Source organism: Triticum aestivum, chromosome 6B (assembly GCF_018294505.1).
Source record: "Triticum aestivum cultivar Chinese Spring chromosome 6B, IWGSC CS RefSeq v2.1, whole genome shotgun sequence".
NCBI lineage: Eukaryota > Viridiplantae > Streptophyta > Magnoliopsida > Poales > Poaceae > Triticum > Triticum aestivum.
In genome coordinates, this window is record NC_057810.1 from 257918478 (window position 1) to 257932165 (window position 13688).

Here is a 13688-nt window from a genome sequence, read left to right on the forward strand (position 1 = left end):
GGTCTTGCCATGGTGCGCTGTCGTCCCCGGCAAGGATCTTGCCGGGGGTCTTGTGGGTTTCCTCTGCAAGGATCTTGTCGAGGGTCGTTGCCTCCCAATTCTCATCTGATCTTGTATATTCTTTGTCTTCACAAAGATCTGCATGCCACCATGGAGGTGCCTCCCAAGCCCTGGCCCAACGTAGTTGATGGTGTTGGAGACCGTGGGTTCGAGGGTGGCTCACTCCGCTGGTGTGGGCGAGCCGCCCCGGCAAGTGGCTTGCCGGGGCTGCTGAGGCTGCCCCGGCAAGGGTCTTGCCGGGGAAACCTGCTTCGTCCATCTACTCTCTGTGGTCTCGTTCTCTGGCGTTGCGCTGATTGTTCTTGCAGCTTTGACTCCTCCCTTTTGCCCCGCTAAGTGTGGCTTCGGCTTGTGGCTCTGACTGCCCGTGCACAAGTAAAAGGGTACAAAGGAGTGCCCCTACTTTAGTACACCGACAGGAGCCTCCGGGCGTGGGCTACACATAGGCGCAACGCGTTGTTGGGCCACGCCCAAAATGGTGCGCGGGCAGGCGGGGCGGTTTTTACCGCAGTAACTGTTTCGTCCGCTACGCTTCCCCATGACCCGCGTCAGACACGTGACGTGGGGGTCGCGCGCGCGTGTGTGACCGAAGCACGCTGGCGTCATCTTGTGGTGGATAGTAAAGAGGCGGCTTGCATGTCCCCTTGAGACCGCAGGGCCACCGCTCATTTACTGCCCTTACTTGGGAACCGTCGCTCCACACGACCCATTGTGCCCATCTCTTGTGCCATGTTTGTTGCATGCATGACACAGAGCGAATGACAGGTGCGCGGGACACGGGAAGTCACGCGCGCATGGGTCGGTTCCCCACGTGCCTTCGATTGGGCGGGGAGGGCGGTCGACGGCCCTGCCCATTGTCACTTCAATGGGCCGGATTGGCCGAAAGGGGTGGCCGAGCCCCTCCCCCACCCCTTTATAAAGAGGGGAGCGGGAGGAAGGGCGCCTCTCAATCCTTTTTCATTCGCTTCTCCCCATTCCTGCTCCCTCCTTCTTTCTTCCATGGCGAGGGGGCATGGCGACGCTTCATCAGTGGCGGCAAGGGACTCAGCTAGACAATGCATCGCACCTCCCCAAGAGCTCGTGGCCGCAGAGCCAGCCGTTAGAGGAAGGGGGAGGGGACGTGGTCAAGGCTGTCGCGGTGCCCGGGGAAGAGGAGAACGGGGCGGCGCATCGGCCTCGCCTCCGCCAGCGGCCCCTCCCCCGGTGGAGGGCCACATCAGGGACAACCCTTACGAGTTCTTCATCAGGCTGTGCCAGCCGCCGCGTCGTTGTCTTCGCCTCCCAACTCCATTTGCGTGGGAGATGGATCTAGACCCGCCGCAGGTGCTGTGGCTGCATATGAGGGGTTGTGGGAACAGCGGCACATGGGCCGATGTCGAGTTCCCCGCCCCTCACGTCATGTATCCTCACCAAGGGTGGAAGAATTTTGCCCGCATCCATAGCCTGATGGAGGGGCTCACTCTCCATTTCAAAATAATGGAGAGCGGCCTCCTCTCCATCAAGGTCTTTGGGCACTTCGAGACTAGCATAAGGTGCTGCGTGGAGAGCTCCTCCAACAACGGAAACTCTTCCTCAAGCAAGAGTGGCGAGGAGGACAGCGGGGCAGATGACGGGGATGAGCCCGACTAGGCGTCGGACACCTCGCGCCTGGGCGGGTGTGGCAGCAACATCATCTGCACCTGGCCGCTCCTCCGGCAGAATCTGCCGGGGGAGGGGCCAGCTCCTTGAACTTCTCAGTGTCGTCTCCTTGGGCGGCTGGCATTGGGAGGTTGCAGAAGAGGAAGAGGGCGGGCAGCAAGGCCGTCAAGTCAGAGTACGCGGGCACTGATGCCTTCATCGCATATTGACGTCATGCCGCCTTGTCTTCGAGCTCTTACCCCGGCGCCGTCATCACCAGCCAGCCTTTGCACGGCCACCGAGATGATCTCTTGGTGCTTTCTGCCGCTCGTAGCTCGCCTAGGCGCCCCTTTTGCCCATTTTCGCTTCCTTGACCTACCTCCCGAGGAGAGGGACAAGAAAGGGATTACGGTCATATTATCTCTTTTTAGCCTGTAAGCCTTCGGACCTTCATTAAATTTAGAACTTGTAACCCTCTTGCTCATGTTTTTCACTCCGTATGAACTATACATGTACAGGATGTTTTTAATGAAAAGGAATGTTTGCCCACGACAAGGAGCGAATCCTTGTTATTATTTAAGATAAATGTTTTTCGCCTGGCAACAGGCCTTGCCATCCCCCCACTTTGCTCGACCTTTCTCGCGCCCTTGGTGGAGGCAGGGATGAAGCGGGCTTTGAATCCCCGTTCCATTCCCTTGCTGTTGCGACTACAACCAAATCCGGACCCAGGAGATAATCATTGGGTACAAGAAAAGGGGAGCACGGTAGCCTTGAAATAAGATGAGGTTTCACATACCCCAGTTCCATATCAAAATGCATGATAGAGGATAAAAGACTTAATTATCTGGATCTGCAGCCCCTGGCAACCTTGGCTTGCCGCGGTTGGATCCTTGTACTTGCAGCCCCTGGCAACTTTGGTTTGCCGGGGTTGGGACGCCGGTCCGTTCCCTTTCTTCCAAATAGCTCGGCAGAAGTGCTCATGTGCCCTGCGAACGAAAGAGGACGGAATAGAACAGAGAGACGCGCACTTGACCTCTAAGCTAGGGGTTAATCAAGGAAAAGACTCAACCTAGCATGCATGCTACAACTTAGGGCGCCAGCGCTTTGTTTATTTATGCTCAGGGTCTGCGCCTGGCTTTATACAAAGGGTTACATGCCTTGTCGGCAAGGCTTGTACAAAAGGTGGCTTGCCGGGAGGCCCGGCAGCCGCGCCTTATGGGTAAAACTTGCGAATATGCTTGATGTTCTAGGAGTTGCTCACTGGAATGGCATCTTCGGTCTCCAGGAGGACTGCACCGGGCCTGGTGACTCGTGTTACCCAATAAGGTCCTTCCCACTTCGGTGCAACTTGTTGGAATTATGGCCGACTGAACGTGCCGAAGAACAAGGTCACCTTCCTCAAAGCTCCGGGGATGAACCTTGCGGCTATGGTAGTGGCACAAGGCTTGCTGGTAGCATGCTGCTCTCACAGCCGCCCGGAGACGATCTTCCTCAAGGAGCGTTGCGTCATCTTGCCGTAGTCTTGCTCAAGCTCATCATAAGCGAGCACTCGAGGTGACTCGTATATGAGTTCCATGGGGAGAACTGCTTCTGCCCTGTAGACCAGGGCAAAGGGTGTATGGCCGGTGGCTCAATTAGGTGTCGTTCTGATCGACCAAAGAACCGTCGGTAACTCGTCAATCCAGCGCTGTAGCGACCCGACCTCAGATGGTCAAGTCTCTGTGCTCAGGTGTCATCCCTGGATCAGTAATGCTGACACCACACAGTACTTTGAAGGATTTATAACAGAGTAGCAATCACACACTTATTACATCGTTTGTCCAGAAGAGGACTTATTACAATAATCATGGCTTAAGGCCATCTAATAATGATAACAGCGGAAGACTTGGAAGATAAGTGAGTCCATCAACTCCAACGGCATCACTGAGTATAGAACCACGACCTAAAAGCACCTTACTCGTCATCTGAAAAGTCTGCAACATGAAAGTTGCAGCCCGAAAATGGGTCAGCACATGGAATATGCTGGCAATGTAACAGATAGAGAATAATGAATGGTAAGCCTATACTACATGCATATATGGTTGGTGGAAAAGCTCTATGGTTACAGTTTTTGCATAAAGCCAGTTTTTCCCTACTGCAAAGGAATAAATTTATTTAACTATCATGGTGGTTTTTGAACATTGAGAATGGTTGACAGCATCCTAAATCCCAATTAAAAAGTACTCATTAACAAACCCATCAACATTAAATTAGAGTAACATGTTGAGATTCAAATGATAGTTCAAGTACTAGATACTCAAGATGTCCATAACCGGGGACACGGATAATCATGATTAGTTTGTACACTCTGCAGAGGTTTGCGCACTTTTCCCCACAAGACTCGATCGCCTCCGTTTGGTTTCTCGCACTACATGGTGTTTGAGAAACGGATGACCGAGACATAGTCTTTCAGAAGCGCTAGCACCTTACGATGGGTGGACCCGTACACCTACATCCCCTACATCTGCTAGTCCACCACTATAAGAGTTCGCACAACTTAGTCAACTACGCTAGAGCCCATAATGGCTTGCGGCTGCACACGTAAGTTACTAGCATGAATTATCTTATCATCCCTTTGAGCCTGGGTGGCGGTCCAAAAGAAAAATAGGCAAGTCCTGGAAACCCCAGGTGCCTCAATCCACCCAGATGTGTATTTAAGTTGCCACCTTAGATAAACCATTAATTATCAAACTCACATCTGTCATGGATAATCACTCACCCAATCCACGTCTACTAGCATAGCATGGCATAATAAGCAAACGTAGAAGTAACTCCCAAAGGTTTCATAAGTAAAACAGGTAATAGGTACTACCTCATCTACTTCCCATCCCACAATTTAATTAGATCCTAATCATGCAGTGTTTGAGGATTGATGTAATGCACAAAAACTGGGTAGTAGAAAAAGGTATGATCAAGTGTTACTTGCCTTGCTGATGATCCGCGAAACCTAGAGACTTGAAGTAACAAGCGGCGCACTCTGGGTGATCTATTGCAGACAAACAACAAGCATACAATAAGTACTCATCTAATGCACAGGTAAATCTCAAATAAAAGATCTAACCAGAGAGTTCAACTTAAGAACCCTGGTTTGCAAAAGAATCAAATCAATTAAAGCAACAAAAGTCAAACGGCGAGAGAAAACAACTCGGTTCTAGCAAGTTGAAACTAGGTCAAATTTTACAGTAGAAAAACTTTGTTTAAGTTGGTTAGTCGGAACGGCGGTTTCGAGATGAAACTCCAGGCGCTTGAATCACCTGATTCCGATAAACGAGCGAGAAGATAGACTAGAAAGAAGATCGGATCTGAAATCGCTATCCGAAAAATAGCAGAATAAATCTGATGAGAAAGAAAACGACGAACGGTTAAACGAACGGACGTTCGTTAACCAGAAATAACCGGTGATCACGTTTGTTAAGACGAACGGTCCGGCGAACGCTTACTAAACAAAACCGGAAAGAAAAACCGGCGAGAAAAACCGATCTAGGGTTTCGGTAAGAAAACCGAAAAGAAAAACCGGAACAGTTTACGAGAAAACCGAACCGAGAGGAAAAAGGTGACGCGGCGCGGGGCTAGTACCTCGAAGAGGCGAGGGGCTCCGGCGGCGGCGGGGCTTGGCGGCGGTGGCAGCAAGCGGCGGCGGCGACGGTGAGGGGCGGCGGCGGCGGCGCGGGTGTGGGTGCTGCGCTGCTGCTGCTGCGGAGAGGAGAGGTTGTGATTTGATGTTTAGAGGGGGGGGTGCTTGGGTATTTATATTGGGGACGGGGAGGGTTTTGCTTGGAGGAGGGATCAAGGATTAGACTAGGAATAGGAATCCTAAAACAAAAAACGGAATAAAGGAAACGGGGTCCAAATCCTACTAGGATTTGTAAAAGAAAAGGAAAACAGGGCGGCGGCGGCTCCCTGGCGCGGCGGCGCGGCGCGCGCGCACGTGCGTCCTGGTGCGGCGGCTGGCTCGGCCGGCTGGGCCTTTGGCCCAGTCGCACTGCAGCATTTTTTCTTAAATCGGTTTCGCGCGCGGAAAAATATAGAAAAGAAAATCTAAACGAACTCCAAAAATAATAAAGTAAATTTTCCCTGACTCCTAACAATGAGTCGAACAAAATGAACTTTTACTCGGGGCCTAAAATGCAATTTTTGAAAACACGCATTTTCCCTAAGGCAGATAAACTCCGAGAAAAATCCAAAATTTGATTTATTTATTAAATCCTCATTTTTCCTAAGTTTTGGGAAAGTCATATTATTCCCTCTCTTATTTTTTGACATTGGAAAAATATATTGAAGATAAAATAAATAAATCCAATGATCCTCTTTTCATAATTTGAGAGAACTCAAAAATGAAAATTTCGAAATCTCCAACTCTCTCCGAGGGTCCTTGAGTTGCGTGAAATTTCTAGGATCAACAAAATGCAAGAAAATATGATATGCATGATGATCTAATGTATAACATTCCAAATTGAAAATTTGGGAAGTTACAAACCTACCCCCCTTAAGATGAATCTCGCCCTCGAGATTCGGGTTGGCTAGAAAATAGGTGAGGGTGGTCCTTGAGCAAATCTTCTTCTCTCTCCCACGTGGCTTCATCCTCAGTGTGGTGGCTCCACTGAACCTTGCAAAACTTGATAACCTTGCTGTGAGTAACTCTGCTGGCATACTCGAGAATCTTGACTGGTTTCTCCTCATATGTCAAATCATCATTCAACTGAATTGTTTCAAGTGGCACTGTATCTCTTAACGGTACCTCTGCCATCTCGGCGTGACATTTCTTCAGCTGAGAAACATGGAATACGTCATGAACTCCTGATAATCCTTCTGGTAATTCCAACTTATAAGCAACTTCTCCCATGTGTTGCAAAATCTTATACGGTCCAACGAAACGTGGCGCTAATTTTCCTTTAACTCCAAATCGCTTAACTCTTCGAAGTGGGGATACTCTAAGATAAACTCTGTCTCCAACTTCATATTCTATCGCCTTGCGTTTTGAATCCGCATAGCTCTTCTGTCTGGATTGGGCTACCTTGAGCCTATCGCGAATCAACTTAACTTTTTGTTCAGACTCCTTAATCAAATCTGGTCCAAACAACTGACGGTCTCCAACTTCGTCCCATGTCAACGGTGTCCTGCATCTCCTTCCGTATAAAGCTTCGAAAGGTGCCATCTTCAAGCTGGTTTGGTAACTGTTGTTATAAGAAAACTCCGTATACGGCAAGTTATCGTCCCAACTAGATCCATAATCTAGTGCACAAGCTCCTAGCATATCCTCCAAAATCTGATTGACTCTCTCAGTCTGTCCATCTGTCTACGGGTGAAAAGCTGTACTGAACTCCAGCCTGGTTCCCAAAGTTTCATGCAACTGATTCCCAAACTTTGAGGTAAATTGGGTTCCTCTATCTAATACGATACTCCTCGGAACTCCGTGCAAACACATAATTCTGGTCATGTATATCTTTGCCAACTTAGCACTGCTATAGGTAGTCTTAACTGGAATGAAATGCGCTACCTTCGTTAAGCGGTCGACTATAACCCAAATCGAGTCATAGCCCGAACGAGTCTTTGGCAAATCCGTGATGAAATCCATGCCTAGTTTATCCCACTTCCATTCGGGTATCGACAATGGCTGCAACAATCCTGCTGGCTTCTGATGTTCTACCTTCACTCTCTGACATACATCACAAACTGCTACATACTCCGCAATATCCTTCTTCATTCCGGTCCACCAGAACGTTTCCTTCAAATCCAAATACATCTTGGTATTTCCTGGGTGAATCGAATAGGGTGAATCATGTCCCTCTTGCAGAATCAACTTTCTGATCTCCAGGTCATTTGGCACATAAACACGGTCCTCAAACCATAGGGTATCGTGCTCATCCTCACGAAATCCCTTTGTTTTTCCTTCGCTCATTTTCTTCTTTATGTCCGCAATCTCCTTGTCCTTTTTCTGAGCTTCCCTGATTTTATCCATCAAGGTAGACTGAATCTCCAATGCTGCTACATAGCCTCTCGGAACTATTTCCAAACATAGCTCACGAAGATCTTCTGCTAATTCCTTAGGTATTTCTCTAGTCAATAGCGTATTGACATGGCTCTTGCGGCTCAATGCGTCAGCTACTACATTAGCCTTTCCGGGATGATAATGCAATCTCATATCATAATCCTTGATGAGTTCCAACCATCTCCTTTGTCTAAGGTTTAACTCCTTTTGCGTGAAAATGTACTTTAAACTCTTGTGATCCGTGTACACCTCACAATGATTTCCAATGAGGAAATGTCTCCATGTTTTCAAGGCATGCACTACGGCTGCTAACTCCAAATCATGTGTGGCATAATTTAATTCATGAGGTTTTAGTTGTCGTGAAGCATACGAAACAACTCTTCCTTCCTGCATAAGCACTGCTCCAAGTCCTCGACGTGAAGCGTCGCAATACACCTCATAATCCTTGGTCTGATCTGGCAAAATTAACACTGGTGAGGTAACCAATCTTTTCTTCAACTCCTGAAAACTAGCCTCACAATCGTCAGTCCATATGAACTTGGTATCCTTCTTCAGCAACTCCGTCATAGGCTTTGCAATCTTTGAGAAATTCTCAATGAATCTTCGGTAGTATCCTGCAAGTCCAAGAAAACTCCGGATCTCTCCAACTGTTGTTGGTGCTTCCCATTTGGTTACGGTCTCAACCTTTGTGGGGTCAACTGCTATACCTTCTCCGGATATAACATGTCCAAGAAATCCAACTTCCTTTAGCCAAAACTCACATTTGCTGAACTTGGCGTATAACTGATGTTCCCTCAGCTTCTCCAAAACCAATCGCAAATGTTCCTTATGTTTCTCTTCATTCTTCGAGTAAACCAAAATATCATCAATGAACACCACGACGAACTTATCCAAAAACTCCATAAACACTTTGTTCATCAGGTTCATGAAATAGACAGGTGCGTTAGTCAGTCCAAATGACATAACGGCATACTCATACAGTCCATATCTTGTGGTAAATGTTGTCTCAGGTATGTCCTGCTCTTGAATCTTCAACTGATGGTACCCTGATCGCAAATCGATCTTGGAAAACACTTTAGCTCCTTGCAAATGATCAAACAGACCATTTATCATTGGTAGTGGGTACTTGTTCTTGATTGTTACCTCATTCAATCCACGATAATCAACAACCATCCTTAGCGATCCATCCTTCTTCTCCACTAAAAGTACGGGTGATCCCCAAGGTGAAGAACTTGGGCGTATATAACCTTTATCCAATAGCTCCTTAATCTGCTTCTTGATTTCCGCCAAATCCTGTGCGGGCATTCTGTATGGTCGCTTCGATATAGGGCCTGTTCCTGGCAAAAGCTCAATCAAAAACTCAATGTCTCTATCCGGTGGCATTCCTGGCAATTCCTCAGGGAATACATCAGGATAATCCTTCACCACTGGTACCTCTTCTTGCACAACTCCTAATAAGCAATTTACTTGATTCCTATTTAGTCCATGTCGTGACACATACTTGATCCTTCTTCCTTCTTGTGTCGTGAGCAAAATCGTTTTACTTGCGCAATCGATGTTTCCTCCATACATCGACAGCCAATCCATACCTAGAATCACATCCAATCCTTGGGATTCCAGAACGATCAAATCCGTCGGAAACACATGCCTTCCTATACTCAATGGCACTTGAAAACATCCTTGTCTGGCTGTGTACTCTGCTCCTGGTGAGCTTACTAGCATAGGTGTCATAAGAAGCTTAGTGGGCAGGCTATACTTTTCTACAAATCCCCTTGATATGTATGAATGCGATGCACCAGTATCAAAAAGAACAAGTGCAGTAAATGACTTAACCAAAAACTTACCGATTACTGCATCAGGCTGAGCTTCAACCTCCTCCACATCAATGTGATTCACCTGTCCCCTATTGAAAGGGTTTGGCTTCTTTCCAGAGCTTCCATTTCCACCTTGGCCTTCGGGACATTCATTAGCATAATTTCCGGTCTTGGAACACTTGTAACAGGTGACATGGCTCAGGCCTTTCTTGGTTGGGGTTGATGGTGTGGTACGGTTCTGGCCGTTGCTTCCTCCATTCCCATTACCATTCTTGTGGCCATTATGGTTGTGCGAACTTCCTCCTCCATGGGTATGCTGAAACTGAACTCCCTGTTTAGGGGTATAGCGGGGCTTCTGCTGGGCTCCAGAGTTATACTTCCCCTGTGCATACTTCCTCTTACGGTTATCAATCTGCTGCTGCTTTCCTTCAATCATGAGGGCGCGGTCTACCAACTCCTGGTAGTTATTGAACCTTGCTACCATCAACTGCATGCTTAACTCATCATTCAGTCCTTCCAGAAACTTCTCCTGCTTAGCTGCGTTTGTAGCAACGTCATCTGGGGCATAACGTGCTAACTTACTAAAATCATCCACATACTGGCCAACAGTCCTTCCTCCTTGGCGTAAGTTGCGAAACTCACACTTCTTCATGGCCATAGCTCCTGCTGAAACATGGGCAGTGCGGAAAGCTTGCTGAAACTGATCCCATGTGACTGTGTCTACAGGGTAAGTGGCTGTGAAATTCTCCCACCATGCTGCTGCGGGTCCATCAAGCTGATGTGCAGCAAACTTCACCTTCTCACCATCTGTGCATCTTGCAGTGGTCAACTCCCTTCCTATCTTGTGGAGCCAATCATCTGCTACAATCGTCTCAGTGCTACTGGAATACACCGGCGGATTCAGCCTAAGAAAACGAGTCAAATGATCCGCAGGTGGTGGTGGTGGTGGGTTGTTGTTGTTGTTGCCTTGGTTCTGTACCAATGTCTGAATCAAGGTATTCTGCTGCTGAATCAACTGAGTAATCTCTGGCGGGAAAACAAACTCGGGGTCACGTCTCGGAGGCATCTGAAGTGGTTTAGAAAAGATGAGAAATTTAGATAGAGTGAGTTCTAAGGAGAAAACACTACCCAAATGCTCATGAGACAATTGCACACAAAATCACTTCATTCATTCAAACAAAGGGCTTACAACAGTCTAACTATCGCAAAAGTGCGTGTAGTATAATGTTTACATGGAGGGATCTCTACTAATGTATGGTGGTCATCTATTAATTTGAACTGGTGGAAGACTCCATGATGTCCGCTCCAGCTTCGTCTTCAAAGTCGGGTTCACTTGGATCTGAATCGGTGTCGTCGATGATGATGTAGTTGCTTGGACAGTCGACGTACTTGTCTTCATTCTTGAGCTCCAACTTCTTCTTGAGTTCTGCAATCTCGCACTTGAGATTGCTATTTTGCCTTACGATAGCTACGATCTCATCCATGTAGTCCTTGCGTAGAGTCTTCAGTTCTCCTTCAAGTTCGATGATCCTTCCCTTCGCATTCTTCAAGTCTATCATATCATTGCACATCTGGTTCTCCTGGTGTCGAATGTGCTGGTTTAACTCCTGGATGAAAGTTGCAATGGATCTATCCTTCTTGGTGCTGACTATCTCCCAGTCTTCATTCCGGCGTCCGCAAATCTGGTAGATAGTGTCCTTGAGTTCTTCTTGATAAACTTCTCCAATGCGTCCCATGGTGATATGAGCTGCCATGCTCTTTCCCAGACTCCAGGTTGCTGCACTGAAAACACTATCTATGGGCTTGGTGATTGGTGCGAATGTCCTTCCCGGAGCATGAGCTTGAATCTTCCAGCGCTCCTCTTCAGGCAGAGTGGCGTTGAAAGTCCCGGTGAAGCTTGGTAGTCCAATGTTCAGGTACTTGGCGACTTCCTTCAAGTGGGATCCAAAGGGTGTGCCTTCATCAGGTTGAGCGTACTTGATCTTTGCGTCCGTCATCCTAAAAGAGTAGAAAAGATGAGGAGTTAGAAAATGAGAAGAGAATAGTGATCTATGGCTTTAACTTAGTGGTCGTGTCCTACAGTCAGCGTGTGCTCTGATACCATCTCTGTAGCGACCCGACCTCAGATGGTCAAGTCTCTGTGCTTAGGTGTCATCCCTGGATCAGTAATGCTGACACCACACAGTACTTTGAAGGATTTATAATAGAGTAGCAATCACACACTTATTACATCATTTGTCCAGAAGAGGACTTATTACAATAATCATGGCTTAAGACCATCTAATAATGATAACAGCGGAAGACTTGGAAGATAAGTGAGTCCATCAACTCCAACGGCATCACTGAGTATAGAACCACGACCTAAAAGCACCTTACTCGTCGTCTGAAAAGTCTGCAACATGAAAGTTGCAGCCCGAAAACGGGTCAGCACATGGAATATGCTGGCAATGTAACACATAGAGAATAATGAATGGTAAGCCTATACTACATGCATATATGGCTGGTTGAAAAGCTCTATGGTTACAGTTTTTGCATAAAGCCAGTTTTTCCCTACTACAAATGAATAAATTTATTTAACTATCATGGTGGTTGTTGAACATTGAGAATGGTTGGCAGCATCCTCAATCCCAATTAAAAAGTACTCATTAACAAACCCATCAACATTAAATTAGAGTAACATGTTGAGATTCAAATGATAGTTCAAGTACTAGATACTCAACATGTCCATAACCGGGGACACGGCTAATCATGATTAGTTTGTACACTCTGCAGAGGTTTGCGCACTTTTCCCCACAAGACTCGATCGCCTCCGTTTGGTTTCTCGTACTACATGGTGTTTGAGAAACGGATGACCGAGACATAGTCTTTCAGAAGCGCTAGCACCTTAAGATGGGTGGACCCATACACCTACATCCCCTACATCTGCTAGTCCACCACTATAAGAGTTCGCACGACTTAGTCAACTACGCCAGAGCCCATAATGGCTTGCGACTGCACACGTAAGTTACTAGCATGAATTATCTTATGATCCCTTTGAGCCTGGGTGGTGGTCCAAAAGAAAAACAGGCAAGTCCTGGAAACCCCAGGTGCCTCAATCCACCCAGATGTGTATTTAAGTTGCCACCTTAGATAAACCATTAATTATCAAACTCACATCTGTGATGGATAATCACTCACCCAATCCACGTCTACTAGCATAGCATGGCATAATAAGCAAACGTAGAAGTAACTCCCAAAGGTTTCATAAGTAAAACAGGTAATAGGTACTACCTCATCTACTTCCCATCCCACAATTTAATTAGATCCTAATCATGTAGTGTTTGAGGATTGATCTAATGCACAAAAATTGGGTAGTAGAAAAAGGTATGATCAAGTGTTACTTCCCTTGCTGATGATCCGCGAAACCTAGAGACTCGAAGTAACAAGCGGCGCACTCCGGGTGATCTATCGCAGACAAACAACAAGCATACAATAAGTACTCATCTAATGCACAGGTAAATCTTGAATAAAAGATCTAACCAGAGAGTTCAACTTAAGAACCCTAGTTTGCAAAAGAATCAAATCAATTAAAGCAACGAAAGTCAAACGGTGAGAGAAAACAACACGGTTCTAGCAAGTTGAAACTAGGTCAAATTTTACAGTACCAAAACTTTGTTTAAGTTGGTTAGTCGGAATGGCGGTTTCGAGACGAAACTCCAGGCGCTTGAATCACCTGATTCCAATAAACGAGCGAGAAGATAGACTAGAAAGAAGATCGGATCTGAAATCGCTATCCGAAAAATAGCGGAACAAATCCGATGAGAAAGAAAACGACGAACGGTTAAACGAATGGACGTTCGTTAACCGGAAATAACCGGTGATCATGTTCTTTAAGACGAACGGTCCGGCGAACGCTTACTAAACAAAACCGGAAAGAAAAACCGGTGAGAGAAACCGATCTAGGGTTTCGGTAAGAAAACCGAAAAGAAAAACCGGGATGGTTTACGAGAAAACCGAACCGAGAGGAAAAGGTGACGCGGCGCGGGGCTAGTACCTCGAAGAGGCGAGGGGCTCCTGCGGTGGCGGGGCTTGGCGGCGGCAACGGTGAGGGGCGGCGGCGGCGGCGCGGGTGTGGGTGCTGCGCTGCTGCTGCTGCGGAGAGGAGAGGTTGTGATTTGATGTTTAGAGGG